Source organism: Artemia franciscana, unplaced genomic scaffold (assembly GCF_032884065.1).
Source record: "Artemia franciscana unplaced genomic scaffold, ASM3288406v1 Scaffold_1726, whole genome shotgun sequence".
NCBI classification, from domain to species: Eukaryota; Metazoa; Arthropoda; class Branchiopoda; order Anostraca; family Artemiidae; genus Artemia; species Artemia franciscana.
The window spans coordinates 24,120-44,202 of record NW_027062931.1 but is presented as its reverse complement, the minus strand read 5'-3'; the positions used below and the strand labels follow the sequence as shown (position 1 = coordinate 44,202).

At 36.3% G+C, this 20,083-nt stretch overlaps 1 long non-coding RNA gene across 1 annotated transcript in view; it reads right to left on the bottom strand.

The window, feature by feature from the left end:
• Nucleotides 1-460: 460 nt before the first annotated feature.
• LOC136042679 (uncharacterized) overlaps nt 461-20,083 on the bottom strand; it is a 34,595-nt gene continuing 14,972 nt past the window's right edge. Inside the window, exon 3 of the long non-coding RNA XR_010621387.1 lies at nt 461-560. This is a non-coding gene — a long non-coding RNA (uncharacterized LOC136042679). The remainder of the gene's footprint in view (nt 561-20,083) is intronic.

Below are 20,083 nucleotides of genomic sequence, written 5' to 3'. Positions count from 1 at the left end.
ACTCCTTCAATGTTCTTAGAAAGATCGTGTCGTACCGTGTATAGAATCGTGTCGGAGATATACAGTGCCAATCCTCCTTTACTCAACTTTTTCCTATTTATTTTTTCACAGTTGTATCCAGGTAGTTCCAGTAGTAAATCCGTCTGCTCTGTAACAAACGTTTCGCAAATACCTAAAACGTCGGGACGTAAAGAATCTTCGCATATAAGTTTTAGCTGATCCTGAGATGACGAAAGGCCTTGGATGTTAAGGTGTAGAGTCCGTAGACAATCAGATCGTTTTAAAACATTACCCGGAGTTGAACTATATCTACAATTAACTAAATTACTAATCCCAATATCATATTTATTTGGTAGACTTCCTTCTGAACTATTTAATAATTTCTCAAGAACTTTAAGGTTAGAAATCATCCCGGCGGGATCCCTGTGGCCAGACTGAAAACTATTAATTAACATAACTTACCAAAAAATGTGTGGGCAAGGTGTGGAATTAGACTTGTACTCCTAGGGCACAAAGCAGTCGAAAATGAAACCAATATCCCGACTGGCACTCATGGTTCACTGGAAAAAAAAATATACGCCAGAAACTTGAACTGCATTTTTTTTAACTAGTACTAACACACAAAACAAGGAGAACATGTGAAATGGGGGAACACTGTACTATAGAAAAAAAAAGAAAAAAAAAGAAACAAGATGAAAGAAAAAACAAAAACATGTATGGAAAATTTCAGAATTCTTAGTCATTTTCAATGACACAGCGAGAAAAAAAATAATCAAATGGCAATGAAAGAAAAAAAGGAGGTGGAACACGATAATCAACTTCAAGTATTCTTAATAAGGCCGCTCTCACCATCATCACTAATGAAGATTTCAGACCGGTATTCATTATCGTTGTTCCTGTGTTCTAGTCGAAGCGAAGCACCAGCCTGCTTAAGCCGAATAAATTGATAACTGGCTTTAAGGTCCTTCATCTTTGCAAGGAGCTTGGCCCGCTTAGTATTTAACTCTGGAGGTAGATCAGTACAGCTTCGGAGACCAGAACCTTTTAAGTTTTTTACAAGTTTCATGATCTAAATAATATCAGGATCAGAGCTGCATGTGAAGAGAACAGGCGGGGCTGAAGTTCTGCTGGAACGATCGGAGACACTTTTTTCTTTTAGTCTAAAAGACCTAGAAATCTTTATTTCCTCCTTGAGGCCAACTTTGTCTTTTAGAACAGATCGAACTTTCATCTTTAAGGAATCCCCACGCTTTTCTTTTGGTAAACCATGCAGAATCAGGTTATGTCTACGGTCTCGAACTTCTAGCTGTAATAGACGCTCATTAGCCTTTTCCAGTGGGAAATATACGACATGAAATGCAAAGCTTTAGGAAATTCTTAGGAGTATTCTAATTCGTATCAATTAGGTCAATATTAAAGTCCTTAAGCATGAAGAATAGGTGTAAACCAGTAGGTAGTTTTTCCATCTTTTCCTTCAAAATATCCATAAAGGTCGGTATAGACCCAGATGGTGGTATATATATAGTAAAAAACTTAAACATCTTTTGGCTTAAGTCTAAGGTGAAGCATAAGTGGCTCAAATAACATCTCGTGATACAGCACTAGATCACTTCTTACCAAAATCTCCATATTGCTCCGTATATATGCACCAATTCCTCCATGGTGTTGAAGTTGATGACTCCTATGATAAAGTGTATACCCTGGAATATCCAAGAGAGCAGAGTTACGCTCATTTAGCCATGTTTCTGTGAGCCCAATAATCTAAACATGGAAAGTTCAAATAACTTGCTTAAAAAATTAAAATATAAATTCAAACCCTGGCAGTTAAGGTGAAAAATTCTTGGATCTTAAGAATCACCACCACTATACCCGGACCTCAAACCATCTTTAAATAGGCACTTCCAAATACAAGAAACAATTTGACCAGCAATCTCAATAAAATAATTCAGGTGGAGCTGCTCCGTAAACATACAACGAACATCCGAAATTGAAGCCTCCAAATTCTTAAGACGGCTGTTTCCCGGGCTGCTACGATCACCATCAACCCTATTAATACAGTTTTACAACAAAGTAATATGGCCTCATTTCCACAACAAAACAAAACAAAAAAAAGACAAACAAAACCACATTCATTTCTTCATTGCATTTCTTAACTAGGTGTGACTGGGCTTTTACAAGACTTTGCGGAGCTAGAAGTGCCAATTTCACTGTTGCAATTTCATTGTTCGTTGCACTACTTTTATTTTCTAACACCATAACACGACTGTTAACTGTACCCAAATCATTCTGAATTTCAAGTACACTCTGCTTTAGGTTTTCCATGTTCATATTAATAGATTGGACCATTTCCAAAATTTAATGATACTCTCTGTATTCGTTTTCTGGTAGCCTGCATTGACACTCGTATCCGAATTACTAGTAGAGTTTATAACTGGATCTGAGAGCTCAGATTTGTCCGGTTGTGTTTGGATCTGCCTTTCTTTCCCATTCTGACTTTATCAAAATAATGTAAGTCACCTGCCTTTAAAAGAAATTATTTTTTACCCACACTAGTTTAAAGTGTGCAGTTGGTTGTAGCTTACTAAACCCAGATGGGGGTGTAGTCGGCTATCACCCACATCTGGATTCCTCAGGAACTATCTCGAACGTAGAACTCACTCCTTTGTATCCAAGATTTCAATTGTAGCAATTAATTCAAGCAGTTTTCACGATATTATTCACATAAGTCTGCAAATAGCGTAGCAACCGTTGTATCCAGGCAAAAGCGGTCAGACATGTTTATCCATTGACTGCTAAATGCGAACTATTCATTTTTAATCCTGGCAGGCTGGCATGCTGACTACCGATTATAGACTAACAAAGAATGAAAATTCTTTCTATCTTTTTGTCACTATCCTATAATACTCGATCTAGCTGGTTACTATTGGCACCCTAGAGATTGGAGAGGTAACCAACTATAATATCTAACGAGAAAAATGTTGTTCGAAACATTTTTTTCTTACATAGTGATGCATGGTTCAATTATTGTATCCGTGGGTAAATTTCAATGGCGCAAGTAGCTTTTGCACGGGGTTCGTTTTTCATCATTTCATCCTTAATTTCCTTGCTGATAATCTCCGTTAGTACCCTTTTTATTTGTATTTTTTGGTTTCAATGTCTATTACCACATTATTTTTACATATATTGCTTTTTCAGCACCTAGACAAGATATGTTGCATGACATTGGTAGATTAGTATGCTTTTCTTCTTTTTACCTTTCTTTGAATGGTAATAGTAGGACGATGGTGATAAGATTTATCAAGTGGTAACATTTTCCAGCCGCTGTAGCAAGAGTTTGACCTTCTTTATCAAAAGTTTTGTGTTTGCGTCATTTTTAATTCTAACTTCTCTGGTGATGCTACTCCCGCATATCCACCTCTGTAACACTTGAGTTATGCTCCAAAGAAATTTAGCTCCTTACTGTCATGATTATGCATGCATAGTTACCCAATGGTGTTACCATGAGCACTTGTTTCATAATTCAAATATTTCTTTTTCTCGGCATTCAATGTTAATTCAACGCTATTATGTGCACGTGTTTTTGGAATATTTCATATTCACTTTTTCTTATTAAATGTAGATTTTTATTCTTCCTGTGCAGAAATAATACTGAAGCGATTCGTAAAATCCAATAAGTCACGCGAGATTACGTCACCCTCAATAATTTTAACAAATCGCGCAACTCCTATTTTGTAACAGACACCTGCATCTTGAAGAAAACATACCCTAGTATGTAACAAGTACCTGCGTCTTGAAGAAAATTAATAACACCTACATCTTGAGAGAATCGCCGTTAAACTTCTTCGTGATCTTAAATGACTAAAGAAGAAAAGAGCGGCTATGGGTGTTTCTAAAACCAGTGAGGCATCACTACTGGGGTAAATTCTAGCAGAGTTGCATGAAAAATGTGCTTGCTATGTTTATTCTTCAAATTATTAAGTAAGAAATGTTTTTTAATATGTTTCATTCTCTCCTGGTAGTTCTCTGGGCAAATACAGATCTGTCTTTTATTCAATTTCCTAAGCATCAAAAATAGAGAAAGAGTAGAGTTATACCTCTACTATTTCCCAGAAAGTGGTTAGAAATACCCCCTCCCCCCACTGAAGCCTTTTTGTTATTTTACGATTTTTTTTTGTAATTTTCAGTGTTTACTGGGTTCCATCCGTTTTTCATCTACTTTAAAGATTTCAAGAAATCAGAGGAGTAACTTATGCTAAATAATATGCATGCCCCTCCCTCTCTTCCCGAGCTTTTGTGGGAACGTCTTTGCGTGTTGTCCAGATTGGTGGTACAGAGCAGAATTAATGCTCTTTTGAAGGAAACATTTAAAAAAAGTAAAAGTAGGCTAGTACCATTAAAGTTCTTATTTTATGCTCCTCCTCAATTTTTTTCTTTTTTTTTTAATGAATGAACTCTTTATTAACTACCAAATTACAAAAACTATACATACATACAACCGCCCTGGGAAGGCTCAAAGAGCCTGATGTTGGACGGCTGCAATCCTCTCATTCTCAACCTAATTATTTAAAAAACAAAAAATAAAGAAGTACAAAAACACTCACTCAATTACCCTTTAATACCAGAATATATATAAATAAAGGCTAACAATAATAAGAAGAAAAAATTTATTTCCCCACTTCCAATAAATGTTTTTTTTAATTTTACTTTAAATGACCCAGTATCTGGAAATCCCACATATTCTGCACATTTCCACATGGCTTGGCCAGTTTCTCCAAGCTTGGCAGAGTTCCACATCACTTGGACCAGTTCTGCTACGCTTGGCACGCTTGGAAGGCGTCACCTCATGTAAATAATTTCTGAAAGCGACGCTTGGAAGCGCTTTCAGCGCTTCCAAGCGTGCCAAGCGTGGTGGAACTGGTCCAAGCAGGGTTGCCAAAGGGACACTTTTAGTGCTTTTTTGACACTTTTTCACTCTGGGTGACACCGTGCCACTATTGGGTGAAAAAAGGCAACTTTTTGAAAAAAGGACACTTTTTGGCATTTTTTCAAAATCAATACCATATGTATTTATTTTCAGTTTTTTTTTTTTTTTTTTTTTTTTTTTTTAACTGCAACTGCTTTTAATTTGTGCTTTGTGCTTTTCAGGCTCGTTTTCGTCTTAGGGATTTTTTTGTCGTATCCGCACTACTTTACTTTTCAAAAGTGCGAAAATTCAAACGTGGTGAAACATGTGACTTGCTCAAGAGAGGTTAGAAAAAAAAATTGATAAAAAGAACTGAAGCAAGCATATAACTGCTGGTAAGTAAAAGCTAAAGGTGTTTTATGACTTGTAGTCTACAGGAGTATGCAAAGGTGCGACCTGGATAGTAGTTAGTAGTAAACTATCTGATCCTGATCTAATTTGCTGCTGCTTAATCATTTTTTGGACGAGGGTGAACCTCAGTTGATTTTCTGGATTAAGACATTAGGATTTTGGTTAATATGCAGTTTAGGTTCACATGCATTTGAGAGAGTGGACCCTGCCCCATATGGGTACAGTCTAACCCACTAGAAAATTCTCTGGTAACTGTCAAGATCATGTAATACTGTCTTATGCTGAACATCACATCCAGTGTACTAAGTGCTAATTAGCGATATGTGCTTTTTTGCCTAAAGTGATGAAAGGATGCAAGAACGGCAGTGAAAAATGTTTTGTTTTACATGCTGTAACCTGGTGGACTGTTTAGAGAAGAAACAGAAGACTATTACTGGAACCCACCAAGCTGGACCTCTGTATAACGCTTCTGAATTGGAATCCGATTCATTTTGTATCTGCTCACTTTTCGTAAGCCTTCATAACATGAAATGCACCGTATGTGAAATCCAGCACAGGCTTTCCCTTGTAAAGGTCTCTTCATGCTGTCTAGGTTTTTCGGTTTGGTCCATCTTGAGCCGCGAGGATGGCAAAGGCCTAGCTCAAAATATTTCGGATTTGCTTAGACATTTGTTGTTTACCATTCTGCTTTTGGTGAAAAGGATTGTGATTAAATAAGCCTTTCCATTGTCTTTTACAGACGCCTTTGACTTCTTCTCAGAAGAAAGAGAGTAGGCAGAGAGAAACGGTCCTCGAAAAACCTCATAGCTATTCTTGACTCCAAAAGGCCTTTTTCTTTGGTTTTCTGAGCTTTTTCTTTTTTTTCAACATTTGATTAAGCACATGTAATATTTGTCTTGTCACTATTTGCAAAGAATTTGACTTTTCTTTGTTTTTTGAAGATTATATTAGCTTTATACAGAACAAGTGATATTTGTCTTGCCATTATTTCTCTCCTTATCAAGTTTGATCTCTTAGTCAATTGATCTCATGAATACACTAATTATTGGGTGAAATAATAATGTGGTTGTTTATTCTTGCGAGAGCAGCGTTATCAAACGCATTGGCGAAAGCCAGGTGAAAAGGATGTGAAGCACGTTCCAGGCCATGCGCGTTTCACATGCTTTTTGATATCAGTCTGCGGGAAATGGTCGACAAAAATATCTTTTTGCAGAAGATATGATATGCTACTGAAGGAAAAGAGGGAGCGAGGGCAATTAAGCAGTGTCGGCAGCAACAGACATCGTATCTGTGGTGTGTTGGCACAAATCTTTTAAGTCCTGTCTTCATTATGGCTTTTTACGGCCGAGGCGGTTGGGGAGGCTCATAGTGAAGACAGGTTTTCTCGCTGTACAGAGTAGACATTTTGGCTGAAAACGTAAAAACTAAACAACGCATTTTTTCATTTATCTTAGTTGTACTACTCCAACTTTTGTTTACGTTCCTGTAACACCGCAAACGCAGCACAAATGATTCAGAGTTCCTGAAATAAGACCGCACTTTCGAATTTTTTGTCAAAAACGACGAAAATGAAAACGGTCGTCCAAAAAGCGGCAACTAGTACAACCGAAGGTGCGAGAGAACCCGAGAAATTGTACTGAATTCTTTTTCTTCTTCGCGTATTACGCGATTTGAGGTTTTGCATGGGATTTTACTTATTTGAAGAGCCGCTTTGCTTTTAATTGAAAAAAAAGAACGTAAATCTGGCCCTGGAGTAGTGGTGGGAAAGCCATTTAAAGCCTTTTTTGTCAACTTTTAAAGTATATTGGCTAATTTTCTAGGAGGACACTAAAAGTGTCCCTTTTTTGCTGAATTTGACACTTTAGTCTCAATAAGTTTTGGCAACCCTGGGTCCAAGCGATGTGGAACTCTGCCAAGCTTGGAAAAACTGGGCCAAACGTATGCATACGCTTATCCAATGACAAGCGTATGCAAACCAGTATGCATCCTCAAACATCAACCCTTTGACCCTGTTTTGGTCAACATTTTGATTTGCAACACAAAATGGCAGAAACTGAAACGATATTTTTTATTCTTGGTTGTAGTAAGCTGCAACCTAGTAAAGAAAAAAGTGAAGACAATAATAACTGAAAGACAACTCGTTTTGAAAATTCTGCCAAGTGAAAAAAAAAGGTATTTGAAGCCGATCCAGGAAAAATAGTATAAAATGGCATTGGATCAAAACAAAAAATATGTTATTTGAATTGCCATTACTGGAAACCCTGTTCAAGAAACTTACAGTCCCCCACCTTTAACAACAATGAAAATCCCTTTTTTGCAAGGGCTGCACTGTTCTTTCCTCTTCTTTCTTGTTGCTGACGTGTTTTCTTTGTCGTTATTTATTTCTTAAAAAGTGCACTGCATTTTGTTTGAATATGTTTTTTGAATGAGACCTCTCACGTAATTCGGCGACCACTTCTTTTAGGTGATCACCAAAATTAAATGATCAAAAATGTCGTATCCGTTTTTGTTTGACCGTTCGACCAAGCAAATTTCTCCTAACAGAACCAAAATTCTGCTAAAGAGACTAGCAGCTTTGAACTGGTGTTTGATTCGTTTTTTTTTTCTGCTTTACCTTCAACTCCACGAAAATTGATTTTTTTTCGAATATATTTTTCTGAAAGTTTGAAAAAGTGCAGATACGACCTTTTTGATATCAAACAGCAATTTATCTTCGCGCGCAATTGAATTAATAACTTACCAAAACATTCTTTGAACTGACTTTAAAAAGTGTAAGATAATGGAAGGAAATCTGATTAATAAAAACATTTTGCCTATTATAAATTCAGAATTTCATTTTTTGGGTGAGTTTTCTTATGGTTTTTATATATTCGTTGGGCTATATATTGGACTGCCAGGGGGAGGGGGGTGCATTTGCAAGTGTGTTGATTATTATGTTTGGAAACACTGTAGCGTGTTAACCTTATTCTTTTGTCGACTTTGGGATCTCGTTTTTATTTTCAGTAATTTGTTCATGACTTCATTATACAAACCAAGCATTTTTTTAACGAACAAGAGAAGTATTTTGGTTGCTTGGAAATTGTTTTTTTATGTGAATCAAAACTATAGAAATATAGCTTCAATTTCAATTAGGGCCTTATAAGATGTTTGCGACCTCTTCCCTTCCCAACTTTTAAGAAATATAAGGTTAGATGACAAAAGGGCGTATTTCTAAGGTGACCACGATAAGCCTGACAACCCGATTTATTTGTAGTAATTCTTTGGGTATTAGTGTACTATTAATCCTACTCAAAAGGAAACTATCTTCAATTTATTCGTGTTTTTCTTATTGGTTTTGTTATATTTAAGGTCTGTTTTTTTTTTTTACTATGGCCTGACGGCTTTTTTTGGAAATACATACATACATACCTTATTCACTATGCCATGAACAAATAAACGTTCAAATAGGGATAAATCCATTTATTTAGACAGCAGAAAAACAAGTACAAAAGTCTAAATATTTCGATCACATATACAGCGATCGTCATCAGAAGCAATACTAAAGTGTCAAAAGTGAAACTAACATACTTATACCAAACAAAATGATTAACTATCGGGTCATTTACAAAATAATGAGCTTCTGTATTATCTGTGTCTTCTAAATTGCAAAGTTGCTGTTTATTTGTTCGTCATAGAAAGGCAGTGTGGTCTGAGAAAGTGATACCTAATCTAAGGTGTTACGTCGAAAATGTGCTATGAACAGCCTTTGCTTCCACATCTAGCTCACTTTCTTCTAAAACTTGAACTCCGTTATTTTAGTTCCTCCTCTTTAAATTGAGCCAATGAAAAATAAAAACACTATGTAATATTTCAGGCAGAGCCAAAAGAAGGAACTTTTAAGGAAAAGTAATTACCTATACGAAGGTTGGAGGCCAGAGCGTCCGACCATAGCGGGCAAAGTACAACAAACCTGCGAACCTAAAAATCATGCGTTTCTCTTTTATTGTAACTGCCTTACATATATTTTAAGAAGCCTAAGTGAAAAGAGAGAGAAAGAGAAAGAGAGATAAATGAAGAGAGAGAGAGGGGGGAGAGAGGGGGAGAGAGAGAGAAAGAGAGAGAGAAAGAGAGAGAGAGGGAGAGAGAGAGAGAGAGAAAGAGAGAGAGAGAGAGAGAAAGAGAGGGACTGGAGGGTTATTGTAATAGAGGATTTTTGCCAGGAACTCAAATGAACACATTTGACACATTGTTTCTCTGAATGTTATTGGAGGTCCTTAGACTGAATTGACGGGATATAATCAAGCTATCTTCCACTATCTTTATATATGTATTATCAGATCGATCTGTTATTTATAGTAGCTTTATTTAAGTTAGCAGCCCCTTCAAGAACTAATTGTACTCTTCTTACAGCGTCTGGTTATAAAGAAAGAATCTTTTCGAAAAATTTGGCTAATGCCCAATCTTACAAAGATGAGTAGCCCGAACAAAATAGCTACCAAAGAGTTGACACAAGAAACCTCTTCAGATAAACATATTTCTATTGTAAGTAACTGAAACTTTTCTGGTGAACGACTGGAATTATTGTAATAAGTTTAGGAATCCACTTTAAATTTATACGAGTCAAACTCTGAGTCCTTCTGGGAGGTTTCACCCAGAAATGTTTGATTAGAAGTAGTTTTTCCAAATATTTTCAAACAGGGTAAATGGTTCACGAAGTATTTCCAGGTACTTTAAGCACTCTTCGTGTTTTCATATCTTTTTCAAGAATGTATATATAATCTTTCTGATCCTTCTGAGCTGACCATAAGTTCCAAGTGATTCTCAAACAATGCCTGTCCCTTTTCATGTCTGTCAAGGGGCTAGAACGCCATAGAGGGAATACTATACAAAAGCTACAGTAAAGTGGGAGGGTAAATGGCAATGTTTTCGGAAGGGGACATGAACCAAAAGCCCATTGATATGTATTATGCTTCCAGTGTTCCATTCTATACTAGACCTCCACGTTGTCCAAATTTCTGATTTAAATTCTCCCATGTAAATTCGATCCAGTGGTTAGGTGTTGTGCTTGTAAAAAGTGTTAAAGCTCCTTAGCAGAGTGTTAGTTGTGATGTAGGCGTGGAAATCCAAATTGTCTTTTCTAACATAGTTGCCTATCGAGGAAAATGCAACTGTACTGTCCTCTATATGCTTTATTCTACCTTTTCCTAATATACTGCTTTTTGACTCTCTAGTGTTTTCCCTGTAATCATGAATAAAAAAAAATGTTTTTTTTATATCTTCTTTTTTTCGTTTCTATGGAATTCTTCTTCAATTTCCTCCTTGGTGTTAGAATCAAAAAATAATAGGCTAGATTAGTTTCTCCTGTCAATACTGTTCTTCCACCCTCCCCGAGTTTTTTGGAATTACACTCCCGAAATACACTCAAAAATTAACGTCCGTAAATACAGGAATATTAACATGAAATACAAATCGCTAATTTTCGTGACCAATAATGTTTGTAGAGATTTCACGAGAACACAATTTTTTGTCAGCAAGACTTGGGGAACATCGAGAATTTGGGGTTCAACATAAGATATTTATTTCAAAAACTCACTATCACAAGTCCCAAAGGGCCAAATTCGTATTTTAGGGTCAAAAGACAAAAGCATGGCAAAAATATTAAAAAAAAGTTAAAAACGACAAGACACTTAAAACGGGCGAAAGTGCGATTAAATAGACAGAATGCGATTAAATAGACATAAACACCAAATATAAGAAGGACAATAGGAAATTCTTGTCGCAAAACAGTGGGAAACAAATTAGAATGAATATCGCTATTTAAATAGATATAATTTACGAACCTTATCATGAAATGCAATTCGTTAATTTTTTTTTTTTATTTTAATTTTCTTGGATACCTTGGAGAACCCTATTTTTGTGAGGCAGCATGCTGAACTCATCACTTGTCGAAACAAATTTTTAAACTTTTTTTTTATAAAAAAAAATTTTATGTATACTTTTTTGGAGCTGCAACCAAAAACTTATTGGGGGATGGATTAGTATTGAACCTTGCCCTCTTTAAATTATTTTCTGTATTAATCATACAAAGACAACTGGTCTTAGGAACTATTTTTCAGGATTTGTCTTTGCCACATTTAACCTGGCATCAGGGACCTTGCTATGACCACCAGATGAGTTCATAAATGTTTTGTTTTTTTATGTTCATAGATATTATTAATATATGTTTGCAAAAAGAAGAGAAATCAAACTGAAAACCAGAAGTAAAGTTTAAATTTGTTCACTTTAAATATATTGTTTTGTATCCATGGCTACATAACATGTTGGATTTAGGAGTAAAATCCTGCCTTATATCACTTACGCCCTCCTGTTCCTTGTTTCTGGAGAGAAAAATAGCCCGATTAAAGAAAACAAAACGAAAAAAAAAAAACAGGATCACTGATGTTTCCGGTTATCTAATATTGTTCAACAAATCTAGTTATTTATGGAGAGAGTAATTACTCTGATTTTCAAAAATCTGAATTGTCCTTGTATCAGAAATATCAAACCAGTAAAAGAGCGAAAAATGTTTACAGCTACCAGGGTTGCCAACTTGCACATTTTTCGTTTGAAATGCACTCTTTTTTACCTCAGAGGGGATATGAAAAAGTGAAAATTACTCCTTTTGAGTGTCAGTTTTCATTCACTTTGAACGTCAGCAGTTGGCAACTGCTGACGTTCGTCGGAAGTGTAATTAAACCAAGTCGGAAGTGTAATTAAACCAAGGAACATGGTTGCGAACTTGCACCCTTTTCGTTTGAAATTCACTCTTTTATATCTCAGAGTTGATGCACAAGCAGTGGCAGGCATGCTTACTCAATTTTTTATTTGCATTTTTTTTTTTTTAGCAAAATCACTCTTTTTTGGCCTTGATTTGCACTCTTTTTGGACGTCAGCAGTTAGCAACACTGATCACTACTCTTTAAACCTGTAAAGATATCGTTCATATTCGTCCGCACGTTCATAACCTCTGCTGGTGTCTTCCTTTTTATAATTGTTTTTTATTAAATTTTCCTTTCTTCTTCTCATCTCAATTTCCCATCTTTGTGTATTGAACAAGTTTCCTTGCTTTTCTTGTTATCTTTCTTTCTTTCTTTGTCAACCTTCTTCAGTTCTCTATGTTTTTGTTCTTATTTAGTTAGAATCAGGCTATTATTCACAGATCCTTATAAAGGAACCGTCGAGGATGGGGGTACGATGGTTTTTTTTTCATAATGCTCAGCATAATACATTGAAAAAAAAGAAAAGAAAAATATGTATTTAACTTCTGATGCTAAACAACTAGGACCTTATTAAACTTAATATTTATTTATTTATTTATTATTACAAATAGTGGTAAGCATCAGCGCTTGTCGTAAAAATACAAAAACACAAAATCATAATACTAATCTAAAGTAAATTGGCAACGACAAACTAAACAGCAAATACTTCTAAATAACACAAAACGCTTGAATCCGCTGGAAAATTGGTCAGCGCATAGGCACAGCCAAGAATACTTCTTCATTAAATTTTAGGTAGCCGGCTTTTTTCGACCAAGGCGCTAACAGGCTGCAAAGTTTCAAAAGTCGGGAATACCCTAGGCTACGAAACTTCGAAAGCCTAATAGGTCCTGGTCTGTTATAGTTATTAAGGAAACTTTTGTTGCCCATAAGTATTCGTCTATCAAATTTCAAACAAATCTAAGCACTTTTGTTAATAACTTATTAATAACACTACACAACAAAAGTGTCTAAATAAGCCTCTTGATGTTCAAGCTTCCAGCTCTTTGAGCCTCTTTGGAGCTCAGTGCATGTGTTTATTTGTTTTTTTAAGGGAATGTAATTTAAAAGTTTAAGTTTTTGATTATATAAATTTATTGATACATTATTATTTTCGGGATTTCCGTTCTTTACTGAATTTTGTATCGAAAATCAAAGAGCCTTTCTTTCAAAATGTTCAAATAGCATACAATACTAACATAAAATTACGTGACAGGGTAAGCGTGAGAGTTGCGTTTTAAAAGATTTCTTGTTTCGAGATTTTATTTTCTACTCTGGAAGTTTTTTAAACTCAAAATGTTTTTTTCATTTGTTTTTAGAGAAAGTTAGGCATCTTGAAAAAGTCAGCTACAACAACCAGCTGTAACTCTCCTTTCAGGTGATTTAGGGCAGGTTATTGAAAGAAAGAAAGAAATTTTATTTGAGCCCTACGGCCATACACAGCATGATTTAGTAATACAACACTGCACAGAACACACACTCAATATAAAACAATACTTATTTTCATTCACTCGGGCTCGACTGAGCCTCTCCCTTCTTTTCCACATATCATGGCATTTTGCATATGGTTCCAGGCATCGAAGACCTCAGGATATCAGAAAGCAGCACCAACCGATGGTCCCCCCAAATTTCATCCCTAAGACTTTCAAGCTCCTGGCACTCCATGAGGAAATGGGCTAAATTATTATCCTCTTTTCCGCAATACCCACACTTACCATTTGTACCCTTATTTTATAATTTCTGTCCCCTATGTACTGGAAGGCAGTTTCCCCTCAACTGGATCCATGATTTTAAATATCTAAAAGGTAAATTTAACTTAAAATAATATTCTTCCCCAAAAATTTCTTTTACTTTACTATATTCCTTCAGTGTTTCAGACGAACGTACTAAACAACCCCACTCTTGTATCTCTTGGTCTTTCAATCTCTGCATAATTTCTGGAAGGCATTGTGTGTTTCCGGGTCCGTTTCCTTCCATCCACAAATAAGAGAGGCCTAGTTTGTCAAGAGATTTCTTGATTTGTTGAGTCCAAGTAGTTTTCCTATTAATTCGAAGCAAATTATTATAAGCTTGTTTAGCCAATCGGTCCTCAGGAAGTTGGGTTAATATCAGCCAAAACTTAAATACTCTATAAAGCCGGTGCAATTTCAGTGAGAAGATGCCGAAGTCTCCTTCGATTAGCTGGTTATGTGTTGTCTGGTGCAGCCTGAAGAGTCTTTTGTAGTATCTAAACTGGACTGATTCTAGCTTCTCCGCGGCCTCCAGGCCCCTTAGCTCAGCTCCGTAATGGATTGCCGGTTTAATTTTCGAATCAAATATTTGCTTAAGCATTTTTAATTACTTCGACTTTCTCACTAGGTCATTACGTAATATTGCACCCACTGCTGCTTTCCCTCGCTTTGACATTTCGCTCACATGTTCCTTCCAACTGCAGTTAGGTGTCAGGGTAAATCCCAGATATTTCGCCTTTTTCACTACCTTAATCTCTTGTCCTTTGAACCGAAATTTCTCGTTCTTGACTAAATTCCTTCTTCCTCCTTTATTGAAGATCATTATCTCCGTCTTCCCAAGGTTTAGACGTAGTTTCTTCGATTCAAGGTATTCTGCCATCAGGTCAATTAAAATTTGTAGTTCACGAGCTGTTTTTGCTACTAATGCCATTTCGTCGGCCAACAGCAGAGCCGAGATCATTCTGTTGCCGAGCTTAACGGTTGGGACCCATCTTTTCTCCAAGAATTCTACGATGTCGTTTACGAATATTCCGAATAGCCGAGGTGACAGGGCACTTCCTTGTTTAACACCTCTTGTCTGTTCAAATATCCTTGAATCTCCTTTTCCAAACACTCTAACGACTGCTTTTGTACTTCCATACATATTAGCTACCAGCTGTGCGAAATGACCTGGTAGTCCAATTTTAATTAATTCCATTATCAGTAATTCCCTATCCACGCTATCGAAAGCTTTTTGGAGGTCTAAAAAAGCCACGTAAAATTTATTTTTTCCTCTTCCATATTTTTCAGAAAGGGCATGCAGTACAAACATTCTGTCCGCTGTATTGTATCTGGCCCGGAAGCCTCCTTGCTCTTCTTTAATTTTTTCGTACACTTCAAGCCATTTTGACAGTCTCACATCAAAAATTTTCTCAAATATTTTACTCATCGTTGGAACTCATCATCTATAGTTCGAGTGTTCCTCCGCATTTCCCTTTTTGAAAAGCGGCAAAATTACTGATGTCTTCCATGCTTCGGGACATTTACATGTGCTAAGAATTGCATTGAAGATGAGGACCATTATGGGAACGAATGACAGTGCGAACTTCTTGTAAACCATGATAGGGATTCCATCCAGCCCCGGCGCTGTGCCCCCTTTCTGACTCTTCAAAATGTTTTTTATTTCCTCCTCCTTTGTTTCCTCCAGCAAACTGTAGTCATGCTCTTGGAGCGGGAAACAAGTTCCCTCCGTCGGGATAGAATTTAGCACTCCAAGAGGTGCTGTATCCTTTCCTATTTCAAAATATGGTGGCCATGTTTCAGGTTCTGGGCATTTTTGTTGGGTAGATTTTCTTTTCTCAGGGTCTTGAATTTTCCTCCAAAATACTTTCATGTCATTCATTTTAAAACTCTCCGATAATTGTTTTATATCCCTTATTTCCGCTTCTCTTTTTTTCTGTTTCAATAATTGTTTATAATTTCGCCAGATAGCTTTCATCTGGAGAACTACTGTCACTTTTAGGGGGCTTTCTTTGAGGGTCTTCACTTTTTCTACTATTTGAATCAATTCTTTTTTCCTTGCTAAACATTCATCATAAAAAAATTCCTTTCGCTCGCCCTCAGGGGACACTTTAGGCGTTATTTCATGAATAATTCCGTTTAGCCCGTCGATCATCTGATCGACTGGTAATTTACCTTCTTTCAAGACCTTCAGTTCCTCTTGAACCTTTTTATCAAGTAATCTTTCTTCCATTTTGTGTTTTTTTGATTTCGATATTTCTCTTTTTAAAATTTCTTTTCTCTGGAAATTTCCTCTATGCTGTGTTTGTAGAGCATTCGTCGGAAACTTTTGCAAGATTTCTATTAAAAGTGGGAAATGATCTGAACCTACAAAGGGGAGAACTTCTACATTTCTAACATCCATCGCGAGGGAAATGTCCACCAGTACATAATCAATAACACTCCCTTTCGCACCCGTAAAACACGTAAAGTCCCCCTTACCCTTATCATTCCCAAACCTCCCATTCCCTATAACTAGCCCATTTTCTCCAAAAAGATCCAAAAGCCTTTTACCCCAAATATTCAACTTCCTACCTTCATCCATGATACTTCTTGTAATCCCGTAAGCCCTAGGAGCTGGAACCACTTCCTCACAAATCACTGTATCCGCTACTTCTTTTTTCACGCTGGTGTACGCGTTAAAGTCTCCCAATATCGTTAAACTATGGTCATGGTATTTAAATTTCATTTCTTCGATCTCTTTTTCCAGAATATCCCAAGTATCTTCATTTGTGTAGGAACTGTTCTGTGGTGGTAAGTAAACTGATCCGATCATTATCTGCCGTCTGTCAGAAAAAAGAACTTTGACCCAAATTATATTTTCCGACTTACTACTTAATCTCTGGTATTTTGACACACTTTTACACTTTAGCAGGACAATAACACCCCCGTAATATCTTCTGTTCGACGACTCTCTTCTTGACACTTTTTCTACATAAAATCTGTCAAACAGTAGCGTTTTGTTGGGGTCATGCCAAGTTTCCATTAAACACACAACGTCAATTGCACTCACGTCTTCCGATATTTGCTTATATTTGTTCTTTAGCCCCTGGACGTTCCAAGTGATCATTTTCATAGTTTTGGCATGGCCGTCGGCATGCTAGTTCGAATCTTCCATATTTTCATCATACCGGTCTCTGGTTGGGTCCGGATAATTGATCCTGTAGTAGTCTACTGTGCTTCTGCCTCTTCTGACATTGGGGGGTATCGTATCTCGGACCTCCTCTGTTTTCGTGCGCTTTCCAAATTGGCTCTCTCTGTGGTCTTTGTGAACGATTATTCAGCCTATTGCGTTCTTCTGGGCTGATCATCTGATCCGCTTTCCTGGCGGGCCTCGGGTTTAACCCAGATTGTCCAGCACTTACTTCTGTAGCACTAGTCTGACTGTTCAGTTCCTGGTGAATTTCGGCGGTGATTGCCGCGTTTACTACTGTCTGGGCTGAGGAGGCACTATCCATTGAGCTCTGAGAGTCACTTCGACCACGGGGGGACCTAGGCGTTGTTACATTATTTCGGGTGACCTCTTTCACTTTTTTACTCTCTTCATCATAAACCAAGAGAGTTCCATCGACAAAAAGTTTTGTCCCCCGTAATCTGACGGGTTTTCCCTCTTCAATTGGTTGGTTCATGACTATTTTTAAGTGGCTTCGTGCATTCCTTTCCTCCAATGTGTAGTCCGGGGTCATAAACACTCCGTCATTCCGAAAGGCACGGCCGCTTTTCAGAATAAAGTTTCGGGTGTCCGCACACTGTAATTTCAGCAAAATTGCTCCAGACCTCATCCGGAAAACATCCTTTACCTCGCTACGATGGAGCTCCAAAGACGAAATTCGGGTATTCAGATACAACAACACTTCTTCTTTAAGCGTAGGTAGTGGTGGGTCTCTCTGTCCTAAGTTGTAAATAATCAAGTTTATTCTCTTCGCTTCGGTTTTTATATACCAAATACGGCGGTTTGCTTCACTAAGCTCTTTCCTCGTTACTACAAGTTCTTGACTAAGCCTTTGGTTTTCTGCATTATTTGTGTCAACTGTCCTTTTATGAAGCTCACGTCAGTCATCACTTGTGGCAATAAGCCGAGTTTTGCGTTAATCTGATCAAGCACTGACTGTGGTGCGTCTTCCCCCACCATATTGTGAAAGACCGCCAAAAATTGTTCTTGTCGGCCCGAAAATACTCCAACTCTTCTTCCGATAATTAAAATCCGAAAATCGTAAAATCGTTAAGACCGTTTAGTCGTAATCTCGTGCCAAATCGTCTTCCTTAATTATGAGCCAAACAATCCGTCCAGTTTCGTTTTTAAATCTGTATGCTCTCACTATGCTTTTCACTTAGTCGAGCAAAAAAATGAATTCATTCAATTCAGATCAAATCAGATACACTGACTACAATTATCCTTAAAAAATATCCAAATATCCGAGCATCCAAAATACTTGTGCCAATAATCACACGTCACCAATTATCAGAGCTAGCGAAATGCGACTGCATTGACTGAATGCTAGATGCTAGATATTGTCTTCTTTTTCTTCTGTTTCCTCTTTTTTCTTCTTTCTTCTTCTGTTTCCTCTTCTGAACTCTTCTTTCAGGTGATTTAGGGCAGGTTGTTGGAGGTCTTTGAATGTTATTGGAGGTCCTTAGACTGAATTGGCGGGAGGTGGTCAAGCTATCCTTTACTATCTTCATATACGTGTTATCAGAATGATCAGTTATTTATAGTAGCTTTTCTTTTACTTTAACAGTCCATTCAAGAACTAAATGCACTCTTCTTAGGTTAAATTATCTGCTTCTTCTATTTCTTATTGGTGTAATTTGGTTTCTCAAATTCTATCTGGGGACTGTATTACATTTAACTCCGTCAAATATCACCCCTTCAAGGATTCTCCTTGTTCAAAATTTAAGTAATATTTAAGACCAATGGATCAATTGAAGGAAACTCTATAGAAAACAGGGAAATGCTTTGAAATGTTCAAATAGCACTTAATACTAACATATAAGTGGGTAAAAGGGCAAGCGTAAGAAATGCTCAAAAGTGGAGAAATCTGCAATAAGGAATGATGTAAACATGTATTTATGTATTTATTTATGTAAGTACTATGTAAGCATGTATTTATGTATTTATTTATGTAAGTACTATGTAAGCATGTATTTATGTATTTATTTATGTAAGTACTATGTAAGCATGTATTTATTTATGTAAGTATGAATTTATGTATTTATTTATGTAAGTACTATGTAAGTATGTATTTATGTATTTATTTATGTAAGTACTATGTAAGTATGTATTTATGTATTTATTTATGCAAATACTATGTAAGTATGTATTTATGTATTTATTTATGTAAGTACTATGTAAGTATGTATTTATGTATTTATTTATGTAAGTACTATGTAAGTATGTGTTTATGTATTTATGTATGTAAGTACTATGTAAGTATGTATTTATGTATTTATTTATGTAAGTACTATGTAAGTATGTATTTATGTATTTATTTATGTAAGTACTATGTAAGTATGTATTTATTTATGTAAGTACTATGTAAGTATGTATTTATGTATTTATTTATAAGCACTATGTAAGCTTGTATTTATAACTGTTTTAAAGTTGCTTTCAGGGGCTTTAAGATTTCTCTCAGTTTAGTTTTTTTTTTAAGGGAACGTCATTTTAAAAGTTTAAGTTTTTAATTGCATAAATTTTATTGAGACATAATTATTTTTGGGATTTCTGTTCTTCGTTTTTTTTTCTATTTTTGGGGCTTCTAAATATATATTTTAATTAAGTTTTTTTGTTCTTCTTGCTAGTCGTTAATCCTTCAGTTTTGTTTTATCTCTTAGGGAGCAGAATTTTGTGACAAGCGACAGGATGAACAAGTACGTTTTTTGGACGGTCACCATCATCCTATTTTTCAAGAATGCCGATTAAGAATTATTTTGCGCGTAATGTATGCAATACCCAAATGAGTGGTATTACCTCCCTGCTCTCACATATGACAGGGCAGAAACATAACAAAGCTTTACGGAGAATGAAAGGTATGTATATTATTACAAAAACAGACCTGCAGCCCCCCTACTCTTCCTCTTTTTCTTGTAATTTGTCTGTATTTGCTATTCTTTCTATTAAAGACCATTTCCATTCTTCTTCTTTTTAATTGAGAAAAAGAGAAGAATGACAGAGTATCTTATCATCAAACAAACAATAAAAAAAATCTCGCCAATAAGCACCATGGGTT